This window comes from Cervus canadensis, chromosome 2 (assembly GCF_019320065.1).
Source record: "Cervus canadensis isolate Bull #8, Minnesota chromosome 2, ASM1932006v1, whole genome shotgun sequence".
In the NCBI taxonomy this organism is placed as follows: domain Eukaryota; kingdom Metazoa; phylum Chordata; class Mammalia; order Artiodactyla; family Cervidae; genus Cervus; species Cervus canadensis.
In genome coordinates, this window is record NC_057387.1 from 45098876 (window position 1) to 45106357 (window position 7482).

A 7482-nucleotide genomic window follows, 5' to 3' on the forward strand; every position below is an offset into this window, starting at 1 on the left:
TCAAATAATTTTTGGTTCTAAACAGGAATAATGATGAACATTAGAAAATATTTAGAATTAAAAATTGATGAATATATCTAAAAGTTAGGAGATGTAGGAAAAGCATTACTTAAAATAATTTTAACACTCTTATTTGATGTTGTTGTTCAGTTGTAAGTTGTGTCCAACTCTTTGTGACCCCATGAACTGAAGTATGCCAGGCTTCCCTGTCCTTCACCACCCCCTGGAGTTTGCTCAGACTCATATCTATTGAGTCAGTGATGCCATTCAATGATCTCATGATTTGCTGCTCCTTTCTCCTCCTGCCTTCAACATTCTTATTACTTATAAAGTTTGAAAATTGATGACTTAAGTATTCAACTCAAAGCAGTTAGAAAAAGAACAGTAGAATAAAATGAAAGGAAGTTGGAAGAATGAAATAATAAGAGGAGAAATTAATTGAATAGAAACAAAGATAAAATAGAGAGGATCCACAGAGCCAAACACTCATTATTTGAAAAATCTAATAAAATAGACACCTTCTGGCAAGATTGAGCAAGAAAAAAAGAGAGAGAATCCATCAAAGAAACACATGAGCAGAGAAAAAGTCATAACCATGTAAACAGAAAGAGAAGATATTTTTAAAAAGATCTTATGTCATTAAGTTTGAAAACTTAAGACAAAATGTTCAATTTTCTAGAGAAATGTAACTAACCAATAGTGATTCAGAAGAATAAAATCCTGACTAATCTTCAGTGATCAAAGAAAATGAAACAATAGTTATTATCTAAGCCTCACCCTCTCCACCCCTACCAAAACTGGATATACGAGACAGTGAAATAAAAAATTCCAATCAAAATCTTGTTTTTTTTAACCTACACAAAACTTGACAAGATGACTATAAAACATGTATATGGAAATCCCAAAAATGAAAATATCCACAATAATTTAGAAGAAGTACAATACAAGGAGATCTCCTTCCATATAAAAATACTTAGTATAAGCTATAAAGCTATAAACAATAATGGCAGTATGCATTGTTCTGGGAAAGATATATGCACCAATGGAATTGAGCAGAGACTTGAAATAGATCAGTGTTTGAATGTAAAGCTTATATATGGCAGAGGAACCAATGCTTACCAGTGGAAGACAGGCTATTGATTAAATAGTATTCAGACATTTTATTATTAATATAGCAAAAAAAAAAAAGGTCTCTAACAAAAGACCATAATTAATTTTGTGTGGATTACAGATCTAAATATAATGATAGCAACAGTTTAAAATGTATGGAGGAACTGTGAGACACTATCTTTATAATTTCAAAAGAGGAAATTGGGAGGGCTATAGTAAACAAAGAGTCTTTGATTTTTTTAGTGACTGAGTCCTTTCCAGGAAATAGGAGAAGTCTACTTTTTGTACCTGGCTAGGATCTTAAGTCAAGAGATCTCTCTTTTGGTCTCCCAACTCTACTGAATTGAAGTTTCTGTTCATTCATTTTTTATATATGATTTCTAACCTTGTTTAAAGTATGCTAAGCTAAGCTATGATATTTCTTACACTAGGTGTATTACATGCATTTCAACTTTGATATTGTCAATGTATGATGCATGGGATGTAACCCCATCACAAAATAAGGTATATTTATTAATCTTGTCACAGTGATTGGAGTAGTTGTTGTTGTTTAGTCGTTAAGTTATGTTTGACTATTTTGTGATCCCAATGACTAAAGCCCTCTGATTTCCAAGGCAAGAATACTGGAGTTGGTTGCCATTTCCTTCTCCAAAAGATCTTCTTGACGCAGGGATTGAACCCACATCTCTGACATTGTCAGGCAGGTTCTTTATCACCTAGCCACAAGGGAATCCAATAAGTGTTGGGGCCAGTGAAAGGAAACTGATGTACAACAGCTACTGTAAGAGGATTCTCGCTTCCCTGAGGATGAAGATAGGACATCTAGAACTGCTGCAAACGTTCTGCTGAAACTATCAGAACCTCGAACTCCCAGAGGGCGACCAGGGCGGAGTGGGGATGCAGTCATCAGAGGGCCAGAACAGAGAGGACCTGAGAAAGAAGGTCCTTGGAGAGTTCGTTTGAAGTGTGAGATCGAGACTTACTCTCACTGTTCAGTTTCTTAAGTCAGTAATACTCTTTGTTGTTTAAATAATTTTGAGTTTGGAGGCTTTTATTTTCACCTGTTACTGAAACATTTCTACAACAAATACTGCATAGATATTTTGACCTGAGAGACTGAAGAGAGAAAACTATCTTGACTATTATTCAAACATTCTTTGGTTTCAAGGGACAGAAAGATACAATTGCAGAATGAGAATTATCAGACAGATCTGTAGAAATGGAACCAAACTACTAGGGAAAAAAAACAAAAACAAAAACAAAAAAACCTTTTCACCTTACTCAATGGGACCTCCAGTTTCTGTCGGTCTCTGTTTCTTGCTTGCACGTAAACTCATCTCATGTCTCTTGACAGGCCTATTTCATCTTTAGTACTTAAATTCAATAGATTTAGTTGTATACTGTGATCCATCTTTCTCCAAACCCTCCTCTACAAACAACTTCTTCTCCAGTGTTCTCTTTCTTGTTGTTGAATCCACTGTCCATCTTGTTTACTAAGCAGAAAACTTAAAAGTCATTTTCCTCACCTTTCCCTTATCTTTAAGTAACCGACATTCAATACATTATGAAGTCCTATGATTCCTGCCTCCAAAATAATTGTCAAGTTAATTTGTTTCTATGTCATTACTACCAGTACTTCAGTCCAACACTTATCATCTTGAGTCTTATCTGTTGCAATTGCTTCCTTTCCATTCTAATTTCCTGTCTTTGTACTCTCCAATCCATTTTCCACATTGTTGCTGTTCTTCAGTCGCTCAGTCATATCCAACACTGCAATTCCATGAACTGCAACATGCCAGGCTCCCCTGTCCTTTACTATCTGCTGGAGTTTGCTCAAACTCATGTCCATTGAGTTGATGTTGCTATCCAAACATCTCATCCTCAGTTGTCCCCTTCTCCTGCCCTCAGTCTTTCCCAACATCAGGGTCTTTTCCAGTGAGTCAGCTCTTCTCATCAGGTTGCCAAAGTATAGGAGCTTGAGCTTCAGCTTCAGTATCAGTCCTTCCAATGAATATTCAGGATTGACTTCATTTAGGATTGCCTGGTCTGATCTCTTTGCAGTCCAAGGGACTCTCAAGAGTCTTCTCCAGCACCACAGCCCAAAAGCATCAGTTCTTCGGTCCTCAGCCTTCTTTATGGTCCAACTCTCACATCCATAGCTACTGGAAAAACCATAGCTTTGACTATACAGACCTTTGTTGGCAAAGTGATGTCTCTGCTTTTTAATATGCTGTATAAGTTTGTCATAGCTTTTCTTCCAAAGAGCAAGCATCTTTTAATTTTGTGGCTGCAGTCCAGTGATATTGGAGCCCAAGAAAACAAAGTGTGTCACTGTTTCCATTTTCTCCCATCTCTTTGCCATGAAGAGATGGAACAAGATACCATGATCTTTGAATTTAAGCCAGCTTTCTCACTTTCCTTTCTCCTTCATATAGAGGCTCTTTGGTTCCTCTTCACTTTCTGCCATTAGGGTGGTGGCATCTGCATCTGAATATCTGAAGTTATTGATACTCCTCCTGTCAATCTTCATTCCAGCTTGAGCTTCATCCAGCTCAGCAGTTTTCATGATGTACCCTGCATAGAAGTTAAATAAGCAGGGTCACAATGTATAGCCTTGATGTACTCCTTGCCCAGTTTTGACCCATTCCGTTGTTCAAATTTCCAGTTTGTTGTGATCCACACAAAGTCTTTGGTGTAGTCAATGAAGCAGAGTAGATGTTTTTCTGGAATTCCCTTGCTTTTTCCATGATACAGAGGAAGCTGGCAATTTGATCTTTGGTACCTCTGCCTTTTCTAAATCCAACCTGTCATTTGGAAATTTTTGGTTCATGTACTGTTGAAGCTTAGCTTAAAGGATTTTGAGCATTGCTTTGCTATCTTGCGAAATTAGTGCAACTGTGCAGTAGTTGGAACATTCTTTGGCACTGCCCTTCTTTAGGATTGGGGTGAAAACTGATATTTTCCAGTCCTGTGGCCACTGCTGAGTTTTCCAAATTTGCTGGCATATTGAGTGCAGCACTTTCACAGCATCATCTTTTAGAATTTGAAATAGCTCAGATGGAATTCCATCACCTCCACTAGTAGTTTTATTTGAGTAATGCTTCTGAAGGCCCACTTAGCTTCACACTCCAGCATGTCTGGCTCTAGGTGAGTGACCATACCATCATGGTTATCTGGGTCATTAAGACCTTTTTTTGTATAGTTCGTCTGTGTATTCTTGCCACACTCTCTTTTGCTTGTTAGGTCCTTGCTATTTCTGTCCATTATTGTGCCCATCTTTGCATGAAATATTTCCTTGGTATCTATAATTTTCTTGAAAAGATCTCTAGTCTTCCCCATTCTATTGTTTCCTTCATTTCTTTGCATTGTTTACTTAGGAAGGCTTTCTTATCTCTCCTTGCCATTCTTTGGAACTTTGCATTCAGTTGGGTTTATCTTTCCCTTTCTCCTTTGCCTTTAGCTTCTCTTCTTTTCTCAGCTATTTGTAAGGCCTCCTCAGACAACCATTTTGCCTTCTTGCATTTCTTTTTCTTGCTGCAATTGCTACAGTGAGTTGGCTCTTAAAGACCCTTCTCTGTTTTCTGGATGAGATATGCCCACAGTCTCATTTAACAGTATAAACATTGACTCTTGAAACCATCAGTGTTCTGCAATGCTATTGGACCACATTTGGCCCAGCATGCTTGATAGAAAATGGCCCCCACTGTTGTTTCAGGATTCATGACTTCTTCCTCCAGCAGTACAGCTTGCTGCTTCATGTGGCACATAAAAGGAACATTATTATCTTTTGTCCAGCCACCAACAGGGTGAAGGAGAAAGACAAGGAATCTGTAGGCCCTCTCTAGAAGTTGCTTTTGAGTACCCCACATTAAAAGAGCATGTCCATTGTACACTAGGTTTTGTAATTAAATACAAAGACAGTATCAGCATTCATGTCTTTAAACATCCGCTTTAGCTCAGTAAGAGTGGAATACTGATCAAGATCATTCATTCCAAAAAATTTGGTCAAAGACTTGAAGGTCTCCTTCTATCAGCCAATCTCCTTTCTCTAAAACAATCTTGATGTAGCAGTGGTCCTGAATGCTGTTCCTTCCTGTCTAACACAGTGCTCTTTTTTCCTGTGTTAAAAAAAAAAAGCTCAGTATTGTAAAGAAGAGCCAAACAGTGACCCTTCTACATCAGAGGAAATGCTGTCCAGATGTCCAGCATTTATCTTCTTGAGTAGCTGTCAGAACTACAGGCACTGACAAATTAAAATGACACCCCCATCCAGAAGACAATCAAAATGAAAGCATTGCAAGTTCTGCTTCTCTCTCATAAAACCATTCAACGGGCTGGGCCAACCTTCTGCCAAAACCTATAGTCACTGCATATCCACTTTATTAATTTTTAAAGCTGTAATTTTTGTCCATATGTTTTTGCCAAATGAAGTTTATATTCTGGCACACACAGGATGTCACAGGTACAACACCCTGTTCCCAGAGAAGTTCCATAACTCTTACTGCACACAATCATTTCTATAATGTCTATTTTTAGCATCAGTTCAGGGGCCTTTGATTTTTTATATTCAGGACTGATTCCAATGAAATCTTTAATTCTCTAGCCTGTGCTTTTTGTTAGAGTCCTTTAATAGCTCTGTTCATAAACATACAGGGAAGCATCAACAAATACTTCAGAAAAAAAAAAAAAAGGCAAACACACCCTCAGGAATTTGCCATGCAGTTTGGTGATCTTGAGTATGGTTGCTGTTGTTGTTCAGTTGCTAAGTTGTGTTTGACTCTTTGCTATCTTATGGACTGTAGTTCACCAGGTTCCCCTGTCTCACTATCTCCTGAAGTCCGCCCAAATCCATGTCCATTGAGTTGGTAATGCTATACAGCCATCTAATCCGCTGCCACCCCCTTCTCCTTTTGCCTTCAATCTTTCCCAGCATCAGGGTCTTTTCCAGTGAGTCAGCTCTTGGCATCAGGTGGTCCAAGTATAGAGCTTCAGCTTCAGCATCAGTCCTTCTAGTGAATGTTCAGAGTTGATTTCCTTTAGGATTGGCTTACTTGATCTTCTTCTTGTCCAAGGGACTCTAGAGTCTTCTCTAGCACTACAATTGAAAAGTATCAATTCTTCAGCTCTCATCCTTCTGTATGGTCCAACTGTCATATTGGTACATGGCTACTGGAAAAACCATAGCTTTGAATATACAGATCTTTGTTGGCAAAGTGATGTCTCTACTTTTTAATATGCTGTCTAGGTTTGTCATAGCTTTCCTTCCAAGGAGCAAGTGTCTTTTAATTTCGTGACTGCAGTCACAATGTGCAGTGATTTTGGAGCCCAAGATCTCGAGTATAAGGTAATATAAAACATGTGATGCATACTAAGCCAGCACCTGTAAATAGCTTAGTAACTTCTGCAACTCATCAAACATTCTCATCTCTGTTCAAGACTAAAGCCAAGGTTTTTATTGAGACCTTGATGAATGTTGTCACCATCCAAAGTGTAGCATGATATCCTGGCAAGCCAAGTACTCCTCCAAAACCATACCCACTGTGGTCTTTCATGCTCCAGATAAACCTGTCAGTGAAACTCTGCAACCACAAAAGCCTCCTCTGGTTTCTACCACCTGGCCCTTGTTTCTGTCAATGTAGTGAGCTTGATAGGTGTCTTTATTTGCCCCCTGCCTCTCCCAGTTCTGCATGTTATTGCTCAATATTGCTTTCTTATACAGGTTCCCAAGGTAGTAGAGGTTCTCCATGGCTGTAGAGAGTACAGGGTGCAAGGGTTCTCAGCCCCTAGACTGTAGAAGGAAGAGGGGAGGTCTGTGGGGGCAGGGCAGAGCCAGAATGTATGCTCTGACTTCTGCACTTTGTGCTCTAGATTCTAGTTGTGTGATCTGTTGGCTGCACTTCTGATGTGGATCAGGGAAGCACGTGGGACATGGGACTTTTCTTTTCTTTTGATATCTTTGACTGATTTTGGTATCTGGGTAACACTGACCCAATAGAATGAGTTCCTTCTCCCTTTATTTTTTGGAAAAGTTTGTGAAGGGTTGCTATTAATTCCTATTTAAGTCTTTGATAAAATTCACCTGTTAAGTTGTCTAATTCTGAGCTTTGCTTTGTGGGAAGTCTTTAAATTACTATTTCATTCTTTTTGTTATAGGTCTACTCAAATTTTCTATTTTTTTTCTTGAGTCAGTTTTGGTAACTTGTATTTCTAGGAATTTTTCCCTCTAAACTGTCTAATTTGTTGGCATACAATTGTTTACAGTATTTCCATATGATATTTTTATTTTTGCAAGTTTGGTAACAGTACTACCTTTTAATTACTATCCCAAAAAGGTAATCATTATCATGCCTTGTATGGTAAATGCTTTCTTAA

At 38.3% G+C, this 7482-nt stretch overlaps 1 pseudogene; it reads right to left on the reverse strand.

Moving 5' to 3' along the window:
• Positions 1-4714: 4714 nt before the first annotated feature.
• LOC122428751 lies at positions 4715-6856 on the reverse strand (annotated as a pseudogene).
• Between the last annotated feature and the right edge of the window lie 626 nt (positions 6857-7482).